Source organism: Pseudophryne corroboree, chromosome 4, assembly GCF_028390025.1.
Source record: "Pseudophryne corroboree isolate aPseCor3 chromosome 4, aPseCor3.hap2, whole genome shotgun sequence".
Taxonomy (NCBI): Eukaryota; Metazoa; Chordata; class Amphibia; order Anura; family Myobatrachidae; genus Pseudophryne; species Pseudophryne corroboree.
The window spans coordinates 759614104-759639247 of NC_086447.1; the positions used below are offsets into that span (position 1 = coordinate 759614104).

Sequence of the window (25144 nt, forward strand, 5' to 3'; positions counted from 1 at the left end):
ATTGACACTGAGGGAGTTGGTGGGGTGGTTTGCGTGAGCTTGGTTACAAAAGGAAGGGATTTACTGGTCAGTGGACTGCTTCCGCTGTCACCCAAAGTTTTTGAACTTGTCACTGACTTATTATGAATGCGCTGCAGGTGACGTATAAGGGAGGATGTTCCGAGGTGGTTAACGTCCTTACCCCTACTTATTACAGCTTGACAAAGGGAACACACGGCTTGACACCTGTTGTCCGCATTTCTGGTGAAATACCTCCACACCGAAGAGCTGATTTTTTTGGTATTTTCACCTGGCATGTCAACGGCCATATTCCTCCCATGGACAACAGGTGTCTCCCCGGGTGCCTGACTTAAACAAACCACCTCACCATCAGAATCCTCCTGGTCAATTTCCTCCCCAGCGCCAGCAACACCCATATCCTCCTCATCCTGGTGTACTTCAACACTGACATCTTCAATCTGACTATCAGGAACTGGACTGCGGGTGCTCCTTCCAGCACTTGCAGGGGGCGTGCAAATGGTGGAAGGCGCATGCTCTTCACGTCCAGTGTTGGGAAGGTCAGGCATCGCAACCGACACAATTGGACTCTCCTTGTGGATTTGGGATTTCAAAGAACGCACAGTTCTTTGCGGTGCTTTTGCCAGCTTGAGTCTTTTCAGTTTTCTAGCGAGAGGCTGAGTGCTTCCATCCTCATGTGAAGCTGAACCACTAGCCATGAACATAGGCCAGGGCCTCAGCCGTTCCTTGCCACTCCGTGTGGTAAATGGCATATTGGCAAGTTTACGCTTCTCCTCCGACAATTTTATTTTAGGTTTTGGAGTCCTTTTTTTACTGATATTTGGTGTTTTGGTTTTGACATGCTCTGTACTATGCCATTGGGCATCGGCCTTGGCAGACGACGTTGCTGGCATTTCATCGTCTCGGCCATGACTAGTGGCAGCAGCTTCAGCACGAGGTGGAAGTGGATCTTGATCTTTCCCTAATTTTGGAACCTCAACATTTTTGTTCTCCATATTTTAATAGGCACAACTAAAAGGCACCTCAGGTAAACAATGGAGATGGATGGATTGGATACTAGTATACAATTATGGACGGGCTGCCGAGTGCCGACACAGAGGTAGCCACAGCCGTGAACTACCGCACTGTACTGTGTCTGCTGCTAATATATAGACTGGTTGATAAAGAGATAGTATACTCGTAACTAGTATGTATGTATAAAGAAAGAAAAAAAAACCACGGTTAGGTGGTATATACAATTATGGACGGGCTGCCGAGTGCCGACACAGAGGTAGCCACAGCCGTGAACTACCGCACTGTACTGTGTCTGCTGCTAATATATAGACTGGTTGATAAAGAGATAGTATACTCGTAACTAGTATGTATGTATAAAGAAAGAAAAAAAACCACGGTTAGGTGGTATATACAATTATGGACGGGCTGCCGAGTGCCGACACAGAGGTAGCCACAGCCGTGAACTACCGCACTGTACTGTGTCTGCTGCTAATATATAGACTGGTTGATAAAGAGATAGTATACTCGTAACTAGTATGTATGTATAAAGAAAGAAAAAAAAACCACGGTTAGGTCACTGGTATATACAATTATGGACGGGCTGCCGAGTGCCGACACAGAGGTAGCCACAGCCGTGAACTACCGCACTGTACTGTGTCTGCTGCTAATATAGACTGGTTGATAAAGAGATAGTATACTACTAATATTATATACTGGTGGTCAGGTCACTGGTCACTAGTCACACTGGCAGTGGCACTCCTGCAGCAAAAGTGTGCACTGTTTAATTTTAATATAATATTATGTACTCCTGGCTCCTGCTATAACCTATAACTGGCACTGCAGTAGTGCTCCCCAGTCTCCCCCACAATTATAAGCTGTGTGAGCTGAGCAGTCAGACAGATATATAATATATATAGATGATGCAGCACACTGGCCTGAGCCTGAGCAGTGCACACAGATATGGTATGTGACTGAGTCACTGTGTGCTGTGTATCGCTTTTTTCAGGCAGAGAACGGATTATAAATAAAACTGGTGGTCACTGGTCACTATCAGCAAAACTCTGCACTGTACACTACTGAGTACTCCTAATGCTCCCCAAAATTAGTAAATCAAGTGTCTCTCTAATCTATTCTAAACGGAGAGGACGCCAGCCACGTCCTCTCCCTATCAATCTCAATGCACGTGTGAAAATGGCGGCGACGCGCGGCTCCTTATATAGAATCCGAGTCTCGCGATAGAATCCGAGCCTCGCGAGAATCCGACAGCGTCATGATGACGTTCGGGCGCGCTCGGGTTAACCGAGCAAGGCGGGAAGATCCGAGTCGCTCGGACCCGTGAAAAAAAACATGAAGTTCTGGCGGGTTCGGATTCAGAGAAACCGAACCCGCTCATCTCTAGTATCAAGCAGTGTAAAGAGCAGAGCAGTTGATACATCTCTGCCTTAGACTCAGTGGCAAACGCAGGATTTGCATGGGGGGGTTTCCAGAACTGGGCGGAGCCAATCACGGGGGTGGGGACTGAGGTGACCCAGTATATGCTGGGTCCGTAAAACTAGTGTGTCTGTGTGTGTGTATATATATATATATATATATATCTACACATATATATATATATATATATATATATACATATGTGTAAAATATGGGGGGAGAGAGACAGCGACTATTGTATCAAAATAAAATATTATCAGGCGCCTATAGTAAAAAAATTGTATTTAATATAAAGAATCATAAAAACATACATAAAAATTGGGACAACAATAAAAGCACACAACTGGACTATAAAATACAAATGAATTAAAAACTACAATAAAATATTCTAAAATAAAATATTTCTTATCTTTGGAGTAAGGTAGGTACAGGTAGCCCAACGCGTTTCGTCTTGATAAGACTTCTTCAAGGGGTAGGGACAGAATGAGACTAGTACAGCTATTTATAGCCATATTGTCAGGTGGGAGGGGTGTGACATCATAGAGGGTCATGTGACCTGATTAAATGTAAAGTCCTCAAACAAAAGTATCAGCAGGATCAAAACAGCCAGGTTAACAGTGGTTGCAAGCATATATTATCATTAGAGTAGTGTCAAATAGGTTTCAAGGCTTACAATTGAAAATATACAGTGTAAAAGGCGATTTGCGGTAACTTCCGCCACACTTCCGGGTGCGGCGGACGCGATACGTCACTTCCGCCCCACTTCCGGGGCCCATTGCGCATGCGCCCGCGGCGTTTTTTCTCCACTTTAGACGGCAGTATATCCTTGTGCAGGAGATGTAGGATATGTTCATTAGGCGGTGGCCATGTTTGAGGGGATTAGTCCAATGCCTTCTATATAGCAGCGGCCATATTTGCGGAGTCTTTGTTAATCCATTAATGAGTACTCCATGCATATAAATAGAGAGAGACAGATAAATGTATCAGCAATATGTCATTAAAACATACACTCCACCAAAACTTATTAAAAATATATAAACCCTCAGGGATATCTGATCATAGATAATGCAAATAATAAACAGCAACAAAATATATGGTGCATATGCAAACGATGAACAGCAGCATGATGCAGATAATAAACAGCAGCATAATGTATAGTGCATCATTTTAGTATATTATAGAGTGCAATAACGGGCCTTTTAATTAAAAGGGGTTATATTTGAGTAATCAGATTCTAAAAATCATTATAAGAGGATTATAAAGTGCGCGAATGTGAGACAGTACGTGCATATTAATTACTAATTAATATTTATTTAATTATAACTACATGTGAGTAATTGAGTATAGAATAATTATTAATACTAGCTGGATAACGGTTCAAAGTACATTACCTTCCATAGGCCTCTATGAGTATTCGTTCCATACAGTACCTGATATTCCCAGGTGGTCCCCCTCACTGGTACTGATCAGGCCCACGCTGCTTGGCTTCCAAGATCGGAAGTATTTGGGCATTTCCAGCGAGGTATGACTGTACCGACGTTGTGCCTTGATATGTACTTGCTCCGCACCGTATTAGTATATACTACTCATTATATTCATTTAAGTGAATGTGTATAACTACATTATCCTATTATGTGGTGAGTGGAGTTAACAGGGTGGGGGGGATGGGGGGAGGTGTGGGGAAGTGCGGTGGGGGGAATGGGGAGGGGGGGGGGGGGAGGAGGGGGGTTGGTGGAGGGGTGTGTTATGGGTTGATGGGAGGGGAGGGAATCGGGGGGGGGGGGTGTATATTGGTGAAGATTATAGGATGAACTTAACATGAAGAGGAGAAAGACGGATAAGAGATCAATTACCGTTTACTATAAAAAGGGTGCGATCTCGTAATTATCGTTGAATCCCTTGGGTTGCATCGTCTGAAGTTCGAATATCCAGAACATCTCTCGACGTGAGAGTTTGTTGGCAAGATCTCCTCCTCTGTCTCCTAACTTTACCAGTTCAATTGATTTAAAAGTCAAGGCTTCTGGGTTAGAATTATGTGCAGAAATGAAGTGTTTAGAGACCGCATGACTCTCCACCTTGTTCTTAATATTTCTTACATGCTCCTGTATTCTTATCTTCAGCGGTCTTTTCGTCTTTCCTATGTACTGTTTTCCACATTCGCATTCCAGGAGGTATATTACCGATTGAGTGTTACAATTCATGTAATCTTTAATTTTGTGGTCCTTTTTCTTTTCACTGTCTGTAAATGATTTCCTGTTCGGGTGTACATATCTGCACACGTTGCATCGTCCACATTTATATGAACCCACACACTTAGGCCATGTGTGGTCATTTTTTGTCATCTTCAGCATGCTGGGGGCTAGGAGATCCTTCAAGTTGCGTGATTTTTTAAAAACAATTTCGGGAAGGGGAGGGAGGATTTCTTTGAGAATGGGATCCATCAGCAATATTCTCCAGTGGTTCCTGAGTGATTCTCGGATATATTTTTCATGCTGATTGAAGGTGGTTATAAAGGCTGTAGAGTCCTTAGTTTTATTTCTTGTTTTATATTCCAATAGTTTCGATCTTTCAACTTCATTGGTTCTGGTGATGGCTTTTTCCAATATGTTATCCGGGTATTCTTTCTTCTTGAATCTATCCCGATACACCTTTATCTGTTCCTGGCAGTCCTCTGGTTTGCTGCAGTTTCTTTTAATTCTGCTGAACTGGGATAGTGGGATGTTGTTTTTCCAGCTCCTGAGATGACCACTCTTATAATGAAGATAGCTATTTGTATCAACATGTTTAATGAAGTTTTTGGTGGTAATTTTTCCATTCTCTCCTGTGAGAACCAGATCCAGGAATTCTATATGTGTATTGTTTGTGTTGAATGTAAAGGTGAGATTCATCGAATTTGTGCTGATGTGTTTAAAAAATCGGTTAAAATTTTCTAAATCTCCATCCCAGATTATTAAAATATCATCGATGTACCTTTGATAAAAAATGATATTCTTTTTAAAAGCATGATGGTCATATATAAAAACTTTTTCCCAACAACCCATAAAAAGATTTGCGAAACTGGGCGCGAAAATTGTGCCCATTGCTGTGCCGCACCGTTGGAGATAAAATTGGTCTAAGAATGTAAAATAATTATGGCGAAGAATAAAAAACATAATATCACATATAAAATCCTTGTGGTTATCTGTCAGTCCCGTATCCTTATCCAAAAATTCCTTGCAGGCTGCCACTCCCTTCGTGTGTTCAATACATGTGTAAAGCGATTGAACATCTATAGTTACCCACATATATGTGTCCCTCCACACAACATCTTTTAGAAGGTTAAGTACTGATGTTGTGTCTTTGAGGTATGAGGGGAGGTCCTTCACATAGGATTTTAAAAAAACATCTGCATATTCTGATAAATGAGAGGTGAGAGAGTCAATACCCGCCACAATTGGTCTTCCGGGCGGGTTTTCCAAGCTTTTATGTATTTTTGGTAAAAAGTAAAAAACGGGGGTAGTGGGATCTGGTCTTATTAAAAATTGGTACTCCTCTTTTGTAATAATCTCTGTTCTTAGTCCATGTAGTAGGAGTGTCCTTAACTCTTCAATAAAACCATCCTTCGGGTCTCCTGTTAGTTTGGAATATGATTGTTCATCTGACAGTAATCTCTCTGCCTCCGCAATATATTTCTCCCGATCCATGATGACCAGTCCCCCCCCTTTATCAGCTTGTTTTATGATAATCCCTTTGTTTTTTTGCAGATTCTTCAGGGCCTCACTCTCTCTGTTGTTAATATTCTTCTCTTTCATCTTCTTTAGGTCCATGTCGCACAGGTCATTTTTTACCAGCTCATAAAATGTGCTGATATTGTTTCCTTTAGACTCCAATGGGTAATACTTTGAAGTCGGTTTTAGTCCTGACTTTGAACGGCTTTCATAGTTTGCTAATACTGCATTCTCTTTTTTCAGAAAATGCCTTTTCAATGTTAATTTTCTGACAAATTTATTAAGATCAATGAATGTTTCGAATTTATTTAGACCTGTAGTAGGTGCGAATGAAAGTCCTTTGTCTAAAAGAGATATCTCTGGTTGGGTTAAAACATGTTGGGATAAATTAAAAATGCCTTTTTCTCTTGGATTGACCGTTGTTATGTTACTTTTCTTTTTGATTCCCTCCCTCCTGCCTCCTCTGCATCCTCTTCTTCTGTAAATCTTCTTTTGAGGGGCGATGCATACCGTATGTCCTCTTTCACTTGATATCTTAATGTGTTTTTTGGCCTTGCACCCTGTCGTTGGGATAAAAAATCCTGGTCACTGTTGGAACCAAATCTCTGCAGGGCCGTGAATCTGTTTGATGTCTTTATACCACTGTTCGGAGTATCCCTGTTTTCATTCTGTGTGGTAGTACTTGTAGTAACAGTTTTCCAATTCCCTCTGTTTTCTCTCTGGTTTGGCTGTCCCATGGATTTAAATCTGCTCCAGTTTTTTACTCTCCCTTGTTCATAGTCATTCTTGTCCCTTGCGAATTTCTTTTCCTTCCCTTTGATTACCTCCTCCTCGATTCGATCCAGCTTCTTATTAAGCACTTTCTCGTTAATTCTGTAGTCCTCCTTGTCTTTGAAAGGTTCAAGTTCTTTCTCCTTTTTCTTAATCTCAGTCTCTATGGACGAGAGGGATTTTTTCTTTTCATCGACCAGGAGTTTCATTAGATCTATAGAGCAGGTGTGTAATATTTTGTCCCATTTTTCTATGAATGTTCCCTCTTGATCAGTGAATGTGGGTTGTTTTAATAGTCTTAGTCCCCTTGGGACCCTATCCATTGATATATAGTGTTCCAAACCCTTAACATCCCACCATGTTTTGACTTCTTTAGTTAGAAGCCTCTCTATTCCCCAAAATAGATCATCTAGATCGCATGGTTGGGTTGGTTCGTTCGTGGTAATGTTTTCATTAAAGATCTTTTGACACCACACATTCCTTTTATTGGTATGGTCTAGATTTCTTAACATTCTGTCTAGATGTAATGTTCCACCAGGCCGCAGTAAAAAAATATTACCAAAGGTATGTGTAAAGATAGTGATTAATACTGCGCCACATGTGGTGTAGATCAGATATGTAATTTTAATTTGAGCAGGCTGCCCTGAATGATACTCCCCTATTGCTAATAATGGAGCGTCAGCTGAGTCCCTCAATAATCCAGGGGTGGTAAACCCTGAGATACAAATGTGTAAAATATGGGGGGAGAGAGACAGCGACTATTGTATCAAAATAAAATATTATCAGGCGCCTATAGTAAAAAAATTGTATTTAATATAAAGAATCATAAAAACATACATAAAAAATGGGACAACAATAAAAGCACACAACTGGACTATAAAATACAAATGAATTAAAAACTACAATAAAATATTCTAAAATAAAATATTTCTTATCTTTGGAGTAAGGTAGGTACAGGTAGCCCAACGCGTTTCGTCTTGATAAGACTTCTTCAAGGGGTAGGGACAGAATGAGACTAGTACAGCTATTTATAGCCATATTGTCAGGTGGGAGGGGTGTGACATCATAGAGGGTCATGTGACCTGATGAAATGTAAAGTCCTCAAACAAAAGTATCAGCAGGATCAAAACAGCCAGGTTAACAGTGGTTGCAAGCATATATTATCATTAGAGTAGTGTCAAATAGGTTTCAAGGCTTACAATTGAAAATATACAGTGTAAAAGGCGATTTGCGGTAACTTCCGCCACACTTCCGGGTGCGGCGGACGCGATACGTCACTTCCGCCCCACTTCCGGGGCCCATTGCGCATGCGCCCGCGGCGTTTTTTCTCCACTTTAGACGGCAGTATATCCTTGTGCAGGAGATGTAGGATATGTTCATTAGGCGGTGGCCATGTTTGAGGGGATTAGTCCAATGCCTTCTATATAGCAGCGGCCATATTTGCGGAGTCTTTGTTAATCCATTAATGAGTACTCCATGCATATAAATAGAGAGAGACAGATAAATGTATCAGCAATATGTCATTAAAACATACACTCCACCAAAACTTATTAAAAATATATAAACCCTCAGGGATATCTGATCATAGATAATGCAAATAATAAACAGCAACAAAATATATGGTGCATATGCAAACGATGAACAGCAGCATGATGCAGATAATAAACAGCAGCATAATGTATAGTGCATCATTTTAGTATATTATAGAGTGCAATAACGGGCCTTTTAATTAAAAGGGGTTATATTTGAGTAATCAGATTCTAAAAATCATTATAAGAGGATTATAAAGTGCGCGAATGTGAGACAGTACGTGCATATTAATTACTAATTAATATTTATTTAATTATAACTACATGTGAGTAATTGAGTATAGAATAATTATTAATACTAGCTGGATAACGGTTCAAAGTACATTACCTTCCATAGGCCTCTATGAGTATTCGTTCCATACAGTACCTGATATTCCCAGGTGGTCCCCCTCACTGGTACTGATCAGGCCCACGCTGCTTGGCTTCCAAGATCGGAAGTATTTGGGCATTTCCAGCGAGGTATGACTGTACCGACGTTGTGCCTTGATATGTACTTGCTCCGCACCGTATTAGTATATACTACTCATTATATTCATTTAAGTGAATGTGTATAACTACATTATCCTATTATGTGGTGAGTGGAGTTAACAGGGTGGGGGGGATGGGGGGAGGTGTGGGGAAGTGCGGTGGGGGGAATGGGGAGGGGGGGGGGGGGAGGAGGGGGGTTGGTGGAGGGGTGTGTCATGGGTTGATGGGAGGGGAGGGAATCGGGGGGGGGGGGGTGTGTGTATATTGGTGAAGATTATAGGATGAACTTAACATGAAGAGGAGAAAGACGGATAAGAGATCAATTACCGTTTACTATAAAAAGGGTGCGATCTCGTAATTATCGTTGAATCCCTTGGGTTGCATCGTCTGAAGTTCGAATATCCAGAACATCTCTCGACGTGAGAGTTTGTTGGCAAGATCTCCTCCTCTGTCTCCTAACTTTACCAGTTCAATTGATTTAAAAGTCAAGGCTTCTGGGTTAGAATTATGTGCAGAAATGAAGTGTTTAGAGACCGCATGACTCTCCACCTTGTTCTTAATATTTCTTACATGCTCCTGTATTCTTATCTTCAGCGGTCTTTTCGTCTTTCCTATGTACTGTTTTCCACATTCGCATTCCAGGAGGTATATTACCGATTGAGTGTTACAATTCATGTAATCTTTAATTTTGTGGTCCTTTTTCTTTTCACTGTCTGTAAATGATTTCCTGTTCGGGTGTACATATCTGCACACGTTGCATCGTCCACATTTATATGAACCCACACACTTAGGCCATGTGTGGTCATTCTTTGTCATCTTCAGCATGCTGGGGGCTAGGAGATCCTTCAAGTTGCGTGATTTTTTAAAAACAATTTCGGGATGGGGAGGGAGGATTTCTTTGAGAATGGGATCCATCAGCAATATTCTCCAGTGGTTCCTGAGTGATTCTCGGATATATTTTTCATGCTGATTGAAGGTGGTTATAAAGGCTGTAGAGTCCTTAGTTTTATTTCTTGTTTTATATTCCAATAGTTTCGATCTTTCAACTTCATTGGTTCTGGTGATGGCTTTTTCCAATATGTTATCCGGGTATTCTTTCTTCTTGAATCTATCCCGATACACCTTTATCTGTTCCTGGCAGTCCTCTGGTTTGCTGCAGTTTCTTTTAATTCTGCTGAACTGGGATAGTGGGATGTTGTTTTTCCAGCTCCTGAGATGACCACTCTTATAATGAAGATAGCTATTTGTATCAACATGTTTAATGAAGTTTTTGGTGGTAATTTTTCCATTCTCTCCTGTGAGAACCAGATCCAGGAATTCTATATGTGTATTGTTTGTGTTGAATGTAAAGGTGAGATTCATCGAATTTGTGCTGATGTGTTTAAAAAATCGGTTAAAATTTTCTAAATCTCCATCCCAGATTATTAAAATATCATCGATGTACCTTTGATAAAAAATGATATTCTTTTTAAAAGCATGATGGTCATATATAAAAACTTTTTCCCAACAACCCATAAAAAGATTTGCGAAACTGGGCGCGAAAATTGTGCCCATTGCTGTGCCGCACCGTTGGAGATAAAATTGGTCTAAGAATGTAAAATAATTATGGCGAAGAATAAAAAACATAATATCACATATAAAATCCTTGTGGTTATCTGTCAGTCCCGTATCCTTATCCAAAAATTCCTTGCAGGCTGCCACTCCCTTCGTGTGTGGAGGGACACATATATGTGGGTAACTATAGATGTTCAATCGCTTTACACATGTATTGAACACACGAAGGGAGTGGCAGCCTGCAAGGAATTTTTGGATAAGGATACGGGACTGACAGATAACCACAAGGATTTTATATGTGATATTATGTTTTTTATTCTTCGCCATAATTATTTTACATTCTTAGACAATTTTCGCGCCCAGTTTCGCAAATCTTTTTATGGGTTGTTGGGAAAAAGTTTTTATATATGACCATCATGCTTTTAAAAAGAATATCATTTTTTATCAAAGGTACATCGATGATATTTTAATAATCTGGGATGGAGATTTAGAAAATTTTAACCGATTTTTTAAACACATCAGCACAAATTCGATGAATCTCACCTTTACATTCAACACAAACAATACACATATAGAATTCCTGGATCTGGTTCTCACAGGAGAGAATGGAAAAATTACCACCAAAAACTTCATTAAACATGTTGATACAAATAGCTATCTTCATTATAAGAGTGGTCATCTCAGGAGCTGGAAAAACAACATCCCACTATCCCAGTTCAGCAGAATTAAAAGAAACTGCAGCAAACCAGAGGACTGCCAGGAACAGATAAAGGTGTATCGGGATAGATTCAAGAAGAAAGAATACCCGGATAACATATTGGAAAAAGCCATCACCAGAACCAATGAAGTTGAAAGATCGAAACTATTGGAATATAAAACAAGAAATAAAACTAAGGACTCTACAGCCTTTATAACCACCTTCAATCAGCATGAAAAATATATCCGAGAATCACTCAGGAACCACTGGAGAATATTGCTGATGGATCCCATTCTCAAAGAAATCCTCCCTCCCCATCCCGAAATTGTTTTTAAAAAATCACGCAACTTGAAGGATCTCCTAGCCCCCAGCATGCTGAAGATGACAAAAAATGACCACACATGGCCTAAGTGTGTGGGTTCATATAAATGTGGACGATGCAACGTGTGCAGATATGTACACCCGAACAGGAAATCATTTACAGACAGTGAAAAGAAAAAGGACCACAAAATTAAAGATTACATGAATTGTAACACTCAATCGGTAATATACCTCCTGGAATGCGAATGTGGAAAACAGTACATAGGAAAGACGAAAAGACCGCTGAAGATAAGAATACAGGAGCATGTAAGAAATATTAAGAACAAGGTGGAGAGTCATGCGGTCTCTAAACACTTCATTTCTGCACATAATTCTAACCCAGAAGCCTTGACTTTTAAATCAATTGAACTGGTAAAGTTAGGAGACAGAGGAGGAGATCTTGCCAACAAACTCTCACGTCGAGAGATGTTCTGGATATTCGAACTTCAGACAATGCAACCCAAGGGATTCAACGATAATTACGAGATCGCACCCTTTTTATAGTAAACGGTAATTGATCTCTTATCCGTCTTTCTCCTCTTCATGTTAAGTTCATCCTATAATCTTCACCAATATACACCCCCCCCCCCCCCCCCCGATTCCCTCCCCTCCCATCAACCCATAACACACCCCTCCACCAACCCCCCTCCTCCCCCCCCCCCCTCCCCATTCCCCCCACTGCACTTCCCCACACCTCCCCCCATCCCCCCCACCCTGTTAACTCCACTCACCACATAATAGGATAATGTAGTTATACACATTCACTTAAATGAATATAATGAGTAGTATATACTAATACGGTGCGGAGCAAGTACATATCAAGGCACAACGTCGGTACAGTCATACCTCGCTGGAAATGCCCAAATACTTCCGATCTTGGAAGCCAAGCAGCGTGGGCCTGATCAGTACCAGTGAGGGGGACCACCTGGGAATATCAGGTACTGTATGGAACGAATACTCATAGAGGCCTATGGAAGGTAATGTACTTTGAACCGTTATCCAGCTAGTATTAATAATTATTCTATACTCAATTACTCACATGTAGTTATAATTAAATAAATATTAATTAGTAATTAATATGCACGTACTGTCTCACATTCGCGCACTTTATAATCCTCTTATAATGATTTTTAGAATCTGATTACTCAAATATAACCCCTTTTAATTAAAAGGCCCGTTATTGCACTCTATAATATACTAAAATGATGCACTATACATTATGCTGCTGTTTATTATCTGCATCATGCTGCTGTTCATCGTTTGCATATGCACCATATATTTTGTTGCTGTTTATTATTTGCATTATCTATGATCAGATATCCCTGAGGGTTTATATATTTTTAATAAGTTTTGGTGGAGTGTATGTTTTAATGACATATTGCTGATACATTTATCTGTCTCTCTCTATTTATATGCATGGAGTACTCATTAATGGATTAACAAAGACTCCGCAAATATGGCCGCTGCTATATAGAAGGCATTGGACTAATCCCCTCAAACATGGCCACCGCCTAATGAACATATCCTACATCTCCTGCACAAGGATATACTGCCGTCTAAAGTGGAGAAAAAACGCCGCGGGCGCATGCGCAATGGGCCCCGGAAGTGGGGCGGAAGTGACGTATCGCGTCCGCCGCACCCGGAAGTGTGGCGGAAGTTACCGCAAATCGCCTTTTACACTGTATATTTTCAATTGTAAGCCTTGAAACCTATTTGACACTACTCTAATGATAATATATGCTTGCAACCACTGTTAACCTGGCTGTTTTGATCCTGCTGATACTTTTGTTTGAGGACTTTACATTTAATCAGGTCACATGACCCTCTATGATGTCACACCCCTCCCACCTGACAATATGGCTATAAATAGCTGTACTAGTCTCATTCTGTCCCTACCCCTTGAAGAAGTCTTATCAAGACGAAACGCGTTGGGCTACCTGTACCTACCTTACTCCAAAGATAAGAAATATTTTATTTTAGAATATTTTATTGTAGTTTTTAATTCATTTGTATTTTATAGTCCAGTTGTGTGCTTTTATTGTTGTCCCATTTTTTATGTATGTTTTTATGATTCTTTATATTAAATACAATTTTTTTACTATAGGCGCCTGATAATATTTTATTTTGATACAATAGTCGCTGTCTCTCTCCCCCCATATTTTACACATTTGTATCTCAGGGTTTACCACCCCTGGATTATTGAGGGACTCAGCTGACGCTCCATTATTAGCAATAGGGGAGTATCATTCAGGGCAGCCTGCTCAAATTAAAATTACATATCTGATCTACACCACATGTGGCGCAGTATTAATCACTATCTTTACATATATATACATATATCTACACACACACATATATATATATATATATTTACATACACACACACATACATATACACGGGTGGTCTTCAGTATGCCGGCGGTCGGGCTCCCGGCGACCAGCATACCGGCGCCGGGAGCCTGACCGCCGGCATACCGACACTTATTCTCCCTCGTGGGGGTCCACGACCCCCCTGGAGGGAGAATAGAATAGTGTGGCGCGCGTAGCGTGGCAAGCGCAGCGAGCCCGCAAGGGGCTCATTTGCGCTCGCCACACTGTTGGTAAGCCGGCGGCCGGCCTCCCGGCGCCGGTATGCTGGTCGCCGGGAGGCCGGCCGCCGGGAGATCGTAGTGAACCCATATACACATATACATAGCATATTAAACATGCATACATATATATATATACACACACATACAGTACACATATATATATACACATGTATATATATATATATCATATGTGTGTGTGTGTGTGTTTATATGTATGTATGTATGTATGTATGTATGTATGTATGTATATACATGTGTATATATGTAGGCACATGGATATATATGTACTATAATTAAAATAAAGTAAACTTTTATTGCACTTGCAAGTGCCACCAGGAAGACAGCAGGCTGCAGAGGACGCTAGACAGTCATTAATAATACTCATGCAGTATTTTTTTTTTAGTGGAGGGGGGTTTCTGGGTACTCGGAAACCCCCCCTGGGTGCGCCACTGAGACTGATCATACATTTGTTTCAAACAGTAGGAACCTTACGTATTAATGTCCATTTGATCACTAGATTTCTCATATCTTAAATCTATTTATAATAATGCAAAATCCCTCACTGACTGACTGACTGACTCATCACTAGGGGTCTATTTACTAAGCCTTGGATGGAGATAAAGTAGACGGAGGTAAAGCACCAGCCAATCAGCTCCTAACTGCCATGTCAGAGACTGGGTTTTAAAAATGACAGTTATGAGCTGATTGGCTGATACTTTATCTCCATCCACTTTATATCCATCTAAGGCTTAGTAAATAGACCCCTAATAATTCTCTTACTTCCCGATATGTTAGGAAGATGAAATTTAACATAGGTATTCTGCAGGAAGGAAATTGGAAAACTACGTAATTAAAATTTTAATAAACCTCACTTAAGGGGATAAAAGGGGGTTGACATAATGACATCATTACTAGTGATGAGCGGGTTCGGTTCCTCGGAAACCGAACCCCCCCGAACTTCACCCATTTTACACGGGTCCGAGGCATACTCGGATTCTCCCGTATGGCTCGGTTAACCCGAGCGCGCCCGAACATCATCATCCCGCTGTCGGATTCTCGCGAGATTCGGATTCTATAGAAAGAGCCGCGCGTCGCCGCCATTTTCACTCGTGCATTGGAAATGTTAGGGAGAGGACGTGGCTGGCGTCCTCTCTGTTTGTGCTTATTGCTTAATTGTGGGGACTGGGGACCAGCTGTATTATATAGGAGGAGTACAGTGCAGAGTTTTGCTGATCAGTGACCACCAGTATTATACGTTCTCTGCCTGAAAAACGCTCCATATCTGTGCTCAGTGTGCTGCATATATCTGTGCTCACACTGCTTTATTGTGGGGACTGGGGACCAGCAGTATTATATAGGAGGAGTACAGTGCAGAGTTTTGCTGACCAGTGACCACCAGTATACGTTGTCTGCCTGAAAAACGCTCCATATCTGTGCTCAGTGTGCTGCATATATCTGTGCTCACACTGCTTTATTGTGGGTACTGTGCATTTTAGTTTTGCAGTTTGCTGACAGTGACCACCAGTATATATAGCAGTACGGTACGGAAGGCCACTGCTCTACCTACCTCTCTGTCGTCAAGTATACTATCCATCCATACCTGTGGTGCATTTCAGTTGTGCACAGTATATATAGTAGTAGGCCATTGTTATTGATACTGGCATATAATTCCACACATAAAAAAATGGAGAACAAAAATGTGGAGGTTAAAATAGGGAAAGATCAAGATCCACTTCCACCTCATGCTGAAGCTGCTGCCACTAGTCATGGCCGAGATGATAAAATGCCATCAACGTCGTCTGCCAAGGCCGATGCCCAATGTCATAGTAGAGAGCATGTAAAATCCAAAAAACAAAAGTTCAGTAAAATGACCCAAAAATCAAAATTGAAAGCATCTGATGAGAAGCGTAAACTTGCCAATATGCCATTTACGACACGGAGTGGCAAGGAACGGCTGAGGCCCTGGCCTATGTTCATGGCTAGTGGTTCAGATTCACATGAGGATGGAAGCACTCATCCTCTCGCTAGAAAAATGAAAAGACTTAAGCTGGCAAAAGCACAGCAAAGAACTGTGCGTTCTTCTAAAGCACAAATCCCCAAGGAGAGTCCAATTGTGTCGGTTGCGATGCCTGACCTTCCCAACACTGGACGGGAAGAGCTTGCGCCTTCCACCATTTGCACGCCCCCTGCAAGTGCTGGAAGGAGCACCCGCAGTCCAGTTCCTGATAGTCAAATTGAAGATGTCACTGTTGAAGTACACCAGGATGAGGATATGGGTGTTGCTGGCGCTGTTGAGGAAATTGACAAGGAGGATTCTGATGGTGAGGTGGTTTGTTTAAGTCAGGCACCCGGGGAGACACCTGTTGTCCGTGGGACGAATATGGCCATTGACATGCCTGGTCAAAATACAAAAAAAATCACCTCTTCGGTGTGGAATTATTTCAACACAAATGCGGACAACAGGTGTCAAGCCATGTGTTGCCTTTGTCAAGCTGTAATAAGTAGGGGTTAACCACCTAGGAACATCCTCCCTTATACGTCACCTGGACCGCATTCATCAGAAGTCAGTGACAAGTTCAAAAACTTTGGATGACAGCGGAAGCAGTCCACTGACAACTAAATCCCTTCCTCTTGTAACCAAGCTCCTGCAAACCACACCACCAACTTCCTCAGTGTCAATTTCCACCTTACACAGGAAAGCCAATAGTCCTGCAGGCCATGTCACTGGCAAGTATGACGAGTCCTCTCCTGCCTGGGATTCCTCCGATGCATCCTTGAGTGTAACGCCTACTGCTGCTGGCGCTGCTGTTGTTGCTGCTGGGAGTCGATCGTCATCCCAGAGGGGAAGTCAGAAGACCACTTGTACTACTTCCAGTAAGCAATTGACTGTCCAACAGTCCTTTGCGAGGAACATGAAATATCACAGCAGTCATCCTGCTGCAAAGCAGATAACTCAGGTCTTGTCAGCCTGGGTGGTGAGAAACGTGTGTCCGGTATCCACCGTTAATTCACAGGCAACTAGAGACTTGATTGAGGTACTGTATCCCCGGTACCAAATACCATCTAGGTTCCATTTCTCTAGGCAGGCGATACCGAAAATGTACACAGACGTCAGAAAAAGAGTCACCAGTGTCCTAAAAAATGCAGTTGTACCCAATGTCCACTTAACCACAGACATGTGGACAAGTGGAGCAGGGCAGACTCAGGACTATATGACTGTGACAGCCCACTGGGTAGATGTATTGCCTCCCGCAGCAAGAACAGCAGCGGCGGCACCAGTAGCAGCATCTCGCAAACGCCAACTCGTTCCTGGGCAGGCTACGCTTTGTATCACCGCTTTCCAGAAGAGGCACACAGCTGACAACCTCTTACGGAAACTGAGGAAGATCATCGCAGAATGGCTTACCCCAATTGGACTCTCCTGGGGATTTGTGACATCGGACAACGCCAGCAATATTGTGCGTGCATTACATCTGGGCAAATTCCAGCACGTCCCATGTTTTGCACATACATTGAATTTGGTGGTGCAGCATTATTTAAAAAACGACAGGGGCGTCAAGAGATGCTGTCGGTGGCCCGAAGAATTGCGGGCCACTTTCGGCATTCAGCCACCACGTGCCGAAGACTGGAGCACCAGCAAACACTCCTGAACCTGCCCTGCCATCATCTGAAGCAAGAGGTGGTAACGAGGTGGAATTCAACCCTCTATATGCTTCAGAGGATGGAGGAGCAGCAAAAGGCCATTCAAGCCTATACATCTGCCCACGATATAGGCAAAGGAGGGGGAATGCACCAGACTCAAGCGCAGTGGAGAATGATTTCAACGTTGTGCAAGGTTCTGCAACCCTTTGAACTTGCCACACGTGAAGTCAGTTCAGACACTGCCAGCCTGAGTCAGGTCATTCCCCTCATCAGGCTTTTGCAGAAGAAGCTGGAGACATTGAAGGAGGAGCTAAAACAGAGCGATTCCGCTAGGCATGTGGGACTTGTGGATGGTGCCCTTAATTCGCTTAACCAGGATTCACGGGTGGTCAATCTGTTGAAATCAGAGCACTACATTTTGTCCAACGTGCTCGATCCTAGATTTAAAACCTACCTTGGATCTCTCTTTCCAGCAGACACAAGTCTGCAGAGGTTCAAAGACCTGCTGGTGAGAAAATTGTCAAGTCAAGCGGAACGTGACCCGTCAACAGCTCCTCCTTCACATTCTCCCGCAACTGGGGGTGCGAGGAAAAGGCTAAGAATTCCGAGCCCACCCACTGGCGGTGATGCAGAGCAGTCTAGAGCGAGTGCTGACATCTGGTCCGGACTGAAGGACCTGCCAACGATTACTGACATGTCGTCTACTGTCACTGCATATGATTCTCTCACCATTGAAAGAATGGTGGAGGATTATATGAGTGACCGCATCCAAGTAGGCACGTCAGACAGTCCGTACGTATACTGGCAGGAAAAAGAGGCTATTTGGAGGCCCTTGCACAAACTGGCTTTATTCTACCTAAGTTGCCCTCACTCCAGTGTGTACTCTGAAAGAGTTTTTAGTGCAGCCGCTCACCTTGTCAGCAATCGGCGTACGAGGTTACTTCCAGAAAATGTGGAGAAGATGATGTTCATCAAAATGAATTATAATCAATTCCTCCGTGGAAACATTCACCAGCAGCAATTGCCTCCAGAAAGTACACAGGGATCTGAGATGGTGGATTCTAGTGGGGACGAATTAATAATCTGTGAGGAGGGGGATATACACAGTGAAAGGGTTGAGGAATCGGAGGATGATGATGAGGTGGACATCTTGCCTCTGTAGAGCCAGTTTGTGCAAGGAGAGATTGATTGCTTCTTTTTTGGTGGGGGCCCAAACCAACCAGTCATTTCAGTCACAGTCGTGTGGCAGACCCTGTCGCTGAAATGATGGGTTTGTTAAAGTGTGCATGTCCTGTTTATACAACATAAGGGTGGGTGGGAGGGCCCAAGGACAATTCCATCTTGCACCTCTTTTTTCTTTCATTTTTCTTTGCATCATGTGCTGTTTGGGGACTATTTTTTTAAGTGCTATCCTGTCTGACACTGCAGTGCCACTCCTAGATGGGCCAGGTGTTTGTGTCGGCCACTTGTGTCGCTTAGCTTAGTCACACAGCGACCTTGGTGCACCTCTTTTTTTCTTTGCATCATGTGCTGTTTGGGGACTATTTTTTTGAAGTGCCATCCTGCCTGACACTGCAGTGCCACTCCTAGATGGGCCAGGTGTTTGTGTCGGCCACTTGTGTCGCTTAGCTTAGTCATCCAGCGACCTTGGTGCGCCTCTTTTTTTCTTTGCGTCATGTGCTGTTTGGGGAGTGTTTTTTGGAAGGGCCATCCTGCGTGACACTGCAGTGCCACTCCTAGATGGGCCAGGTGTTTGTGTCGGCCACTAGGGTCGCTTAGCTTACTCACACAGCTACCTCATTGCGCCTCTTTATTTTCTTCTTTGCGTCATGTGCTGTTTGGGGAGTATTTTTTGGAAGGGCCATCCTGCCTGACACTGCAGTGCCACTCCTAGATGGGCCAGGTGTTTGTGTCGGCCACTTGGGTCGCTGAGCTTAGTCATCCAGCGACCTCGGTGCAAATTTTAGGACTCAAAATAATATTGTGAGGTGTGAGGTGTTCAGAATAGACTGAAAATGAGTGGAAATTATGGTTATTGAGGTTAATAATACTATGGGATCAAAATGACCCCCAAATTCTATGATTTAAGCTGTTTTTGAGGGTTTTTTATAAAAAAACACCCGAATCCAAAACACACCCGAATCTGACAAAAAAATTTCAGGGAGGTTTTGGCAAAACGCGTCCGAATCCAAAACACGGCCGCGGAACCGAATCCAAAACCAAAACACAACAAAACCCGAAAAATTTCTGGTGCACATCTCCATTACCGATGCGTGGCTTGCGTTGTGTGAACAATAATGCCCAAATGGACATTTGGATCAAAATTTGGATTGCACCTCCAGTGTGCAGGATTTCATAAACTACAAAAATGGTCCTGTCATTTTTTTAACGTATCTGCTACGGGTGCTCCTCGGGTTACGCCAAGAACCATGGATTAATATTTACTTACATTAAGACACCTCAAATTTACATCTCTATAGATTTACCAAATTTTTAACACTCATTTACATTTACTACCGTGCAAATCAGAAACTCCCGTGCGAAGAATGAGTAGAACAGCTAGTCATATCATATAGCTATCATTTGCTAATTATTAGATATTTTATTTTCTTATTTATTGTTCTTTATGACATTCTGTAAACCTGCAGCGATTTTATTGACATAACTGTTTGTTATTTTGCTCACGGATGTGGTATGGAATTGCTGCACAGTCGTTTCTGCCTCATATAAGAAGATCAAAACATCAGGGCCTTAAAATCATCTGTACTATATGTACACTTGGTCAGGCTGAGTAAACTTTGACATGTGGATGTCGATTTCTTTCATATTTGCAGATGGCTTTATCTGGGCGTGATTAGTTTCCAGAACAAATTTGAGCAAAAGAAAACATTACCTACAGTATGTAAGCCAACAGACCAGCTAGTTTTCAGATTTGTCTATTTACATGGGCACTAGATGTTTTGCTAAGGCTCTCTAAAAGTGATGGTAATTGAACATTGCCAGTATGTTAGAGGAAGCTGATGACTTGTAAAGGTTTTATAAACAACAAGGGTGGATTTGGCCAAAGTCATCTCAGTAATGTTTGTTAATCTCATAGAGAAAGTGAGAGCCTAACACAGTGTAAATACTTCACAATATCGAGATGTAACTTTTACGGTTTCTGGAATGACTGACTGATAGGAGAGCTAAGTTTTCGGAATCTCCTTTACCAAATACAATAAAAACTACTGAGATACAATAACAAAAATGACAGTTTAGATATGGTAGTTTTACAGGATTTACTCCAAATATCGACATTTACAGTTATTTAACCTGCAGAATATCGACACATTGAGAATGATTACCTGTGAAATGTAGACATTCTGCAGGGACCGGAGGGTTAGGGCTGGGCCACGGCTGTGGGAGGTTGGGGTTAGGCACAAGGGGGAGGTTTAGGGTTAGCAGACAGGAGGAGTTGGATTAGGACTAGGCACTAAGGGAGGGTTTGGATTAGCCTTTGGGAGGTGATGATTAGGCAATGGAAGGGTAGGGTTAACTTATGGGAGAGGAGGGTAATGGTTGCCTATGGGAGGAGAGGGTTATGTTTACCCTACAGGAAGGGAGGGTTAGGGTAAGGCTCTAGGGGGAGGGTTAGGCAATTTAGGGGGTAAGGTTATCCTATGGGAGGGTTAGGAATAGCCTATGGGATGGGAGGGTTAGTGTTACCTACGGGAGGAGGTTAGGGTTAGGCACTAAGTTGAGGGTTAGGCTATGGGAGGGTAGGGTTAGCCTACGGAAGAGGAGGGTTACGGTTAGCCTACATGAGGGCAGGGATAGGTTTTGCCTAGGGGAGAGTTAGGGTAAGGCACTAGGGGAGAGTTAGGCTATGGAAGGGTAGGGTTAGCCTATGGAAGGAGAGGGTTAGGGTTTGCCTACTGAAGGGGGAGGGGGTTTAGGGCCAGCCTATAGGAAGGGAGGGTTAGGGACTATGGAAGGGTTAGGTTATGTGAGGATAGAGTTAGAGTTAGGCATTAGGGGAAGGATTAGGGTTAGGGGCTAGCCATACTCGCTTCCAAACATTCCACAGGATCTGCTGGAAATCATCAGGATATCAGTGTTGGACCTGATAGACACCACGGGAGCTGCTGGACCTACTGTATGAGATAAATAAATGCTAGGGATGAATAATGCCTCCAAGAAAGAGGCCAAACTGAGATGATACCCTATTTTTTCACATATATTGGACCCTCAATTAGAGTTATGTCAACCAGAGATTACCGGTGTGGTTGTAGTGTTATTAAAATAATTTTCTCTTATGTCCTAGAGGATCCATTTAGTACCATGGGTATAGACGGGTCCACTAGGAGCCATGGGCACTTTAATGATTTGATAGTGTGGGCTGGCTCCTCCCTCTATGCCTCTCCTACCAGACTCAGTCTAGGAAACTGTGCCCGAGAAGACGGACATACTTTGAGAGTATGATATAAAAGGATAGTGGTGAGATTCCAAACCAGTACACACAAACAAGAGGAAAGCCAAGCTAACCAAACTTGAAACAGGAACAGCAGCAGCTGAACCAAACAACAATACTTAACCAAGTAACAGTGCAGGAATTACGAAGCACTGGGCGGGTGCCCAGTATCCTCTACGGACTACGAGAAAAGTATTTACTGGTAGGTAATTAAAATCCTATTTTCTCTTACGTCCAAGAGCAGTGTTTCCCAACCTCGGTCCTCAAGGAACACTAACAGTGCAGGTTTTAGTGATATCCAGGCTTGAACACAGGTGACTTAATTAGTACCTCAGTTATTTTGATTTAACCATCTGTGCTGAAGCCTGGATATCACTAAAACCTGCACTGTTGATGTGCCATGAGGACTGTGGTTGGGAATGCCTGTCCTAGAGGATACTGGGGATCCATTTAGTACCATGGGGAAGTACCAAATCTGCCAAACCGGGTGGGAGAGTGCTGAGGTTCCTTCAGAACTGATTGACCAAACTGAAGGTCCTCAGAGGCCATGACTCCCATGAAAAAGCATGAAACAAACATTGATTTCCCATAATAGTTAATTCATCAAGGTTTGAAACCCCTAAAACCTACCCGGATTCAGAGGAGAAGAGCAACTGTCTTCTCCTCTTATAATAAATCTAGATGTCTGGTGACAAGCACAGTCCTCCCCCCCCCCCCCCCCCAGGCCCCAGGTTGAGTATCCCATATCCAAATATTCAGAGATCAGGAATATTCAAAAATACTGAATTTTTTGAGTGAGACTGAGATAGTGAAACCTTTGTTTTCTGATGCCTCAATGTACACAAACATTGTTTAATACACAAAGGCCCTCATTCGGAGTTATTCGCTCGCAAGCTGCTTTTAGCAGCATTGCACACGCTAAGCCGCCGCCTACTGGGAGTGAATCTTAGCTTAGCAGAATTGCGAACGAAAGATTCTCAAAATTGCGAATAGAAATTTCTTTGCAGTTTCTGAGTAGCTCGATACTTACTCTGCCACTGCGATCAGTTCAGTCAGTTTCGTTCCTGGTTTGACGTCACAAACACACCCAGCATTCGCCCAGACACTCCCCCGTTTCTCCAGCCACTCCCGCGTTTTTCCCAGAAACGGCAGCGTTTTTTCACACACACCCATAAAACGGCCAGTTTCCGCCCAGAAACACCCACTTCCTGTCAATCACACTCCGATCACCAGAACGAAGAAAAAACCTTGTTTTGCCGTGAGTAAAATACCAAACTTCTTAGCAAATTTACTTGGCGCAGTCGCAGTGCGAACATTGCGCATGCGCAATTAGCGGAAAATCGCTGCGATGCGAAGAAAATTACCGAGCGAACAACTCGGAATGAGGGCCAAAGTTATTAAAAATATTGTATTAAATGCCCTTCAGGCTGTGTGTATAAGGTGTATATGAAATATGAATGAATTGTGTGAATGTACACAAACTTTGTTTAATGCACAAAGTTATTAAAAAATTTGCCTAAAATTACCTTCAGGCTGTGTGTATAAGGTGTATATGAAACATAAATGCATTCTGTGCTTAGACTTGGGTCCCATCGCCATGATATCTCATTATAGTATGCAATTATTCCAAAATACAGAAAAATCCGATATCCAAAATACTTCTGGTCCCAAGCATTTTGGATAAGGGATACTCAACCTGTATCTCATTTTATTTAAGCGCAAAACAGTATTTGGCATAAAATAAACATAACTTTAGAAAAAGCTCTAATTTAATACTTGTAGATTACTGTACTTACTTTCGTAGAGATGTGAAACATCTCCTAACATTTCACCTGACCAATGCAGGGAACTTTTTGCTTCAGTGTCTATGCATACAGTACATTATGGAAAAATATAATACAAAGAAATTGAACACATAACTCAATATGCACAGCTACAAATACTGTATATAAAAAAAATCATAGGTAAAAATGAGTATTTGAAAGAATTGTACTACATTAAGTTAGTCACTTTGGGAAGCCACGTAGTGTTAGCCAATAGATGATAACCCAGTTGATGGCCTATCCACTTGGTAGAACAACCATCCACGAACAAGCAACAACTCCTTACACAGTGACTATTATTTTGGTTACCATCTGATTACTAAACAAACAAAACCCTCAGACTCTTCACTGGTGACGAATGACCAACATTTCTCATCTGATTGCTAAGTCTTTCAAAGATATGTTTGGCAAGCTTTTGTAGTTTTCAATCTATGACACTTATATAAACAATTAATTAACAATACAAATTGCGATATTAGATTACCAAATCAATGCTGCTTTATTAAACACCAGTTTAAATATTAATTTCCCCAGCCAGGCCATTTATTGGAAAAGAACATGGTAACAGCATTATTTGACATACATAAATCATGTTTCGTGTTAGAAGACAGCTGGCCACTAGAGGGATGAAAATTTCTTATAAAAACATATATATATAATTTTTTTTAGATTCTTTGTATTTAATGAAATTTTACGTTGGGTATTTATAAATGTCACGCTTTTAATAACTTGATTTTAGTTATTTTGCTAAGAATACATTTCTCTAATGACACCTGATTTTTGTTTTCTTGTTCCATCTATAGAGCATCCACTAATGTTAATGGGCCTAATTCAGACCTGATCGCAACAGTAAATTTGTTAGCTAATGGGCAAAACCATGTGCACTGGTGGGGAGGGGGGGGGGGGGGGCAGATATCACATGTGCAGAGAGAGTTAGATTTGGGTCGGGTGTGTCCAAACTGAAATCTAAATTGCAGTGTAAAACTAAAGCAGCCAGTATGTACCCTGCACAGAAACAACATAACCCACCCAAATCTAACTCTCTCTGCA

General features: G+C 42.1%; 3 pseudogenes; 1 reads left to right on the plus strand and 2 right to left on the minus strand.

Moving 5' to 3' along the window:
* Positions 1-3860: 3860 nt before the first annotated feature.
* On the minus strand, positions 3861-3978 carry LOC134912600 (5S ribosomal RNA; annotated as a pseudogene).
* A 4886-nt stretch (positions 3979-8864) lies between these two features.
* Positions 8865-8982, minus strand: LOC134912601 (5S ribosomal RNA; annotated as a pseudogene).
* Positions 8983-12420: 3438 nt separating this feature from the next.
* LOC134912602 (5S ribosomal RNA) lies at positions 12421-12538 on the plus strand (annotated as a pseudogene).
* The last annotated feature ends 12606 nt before the right edge of the window (positions 12539-25144 follow it).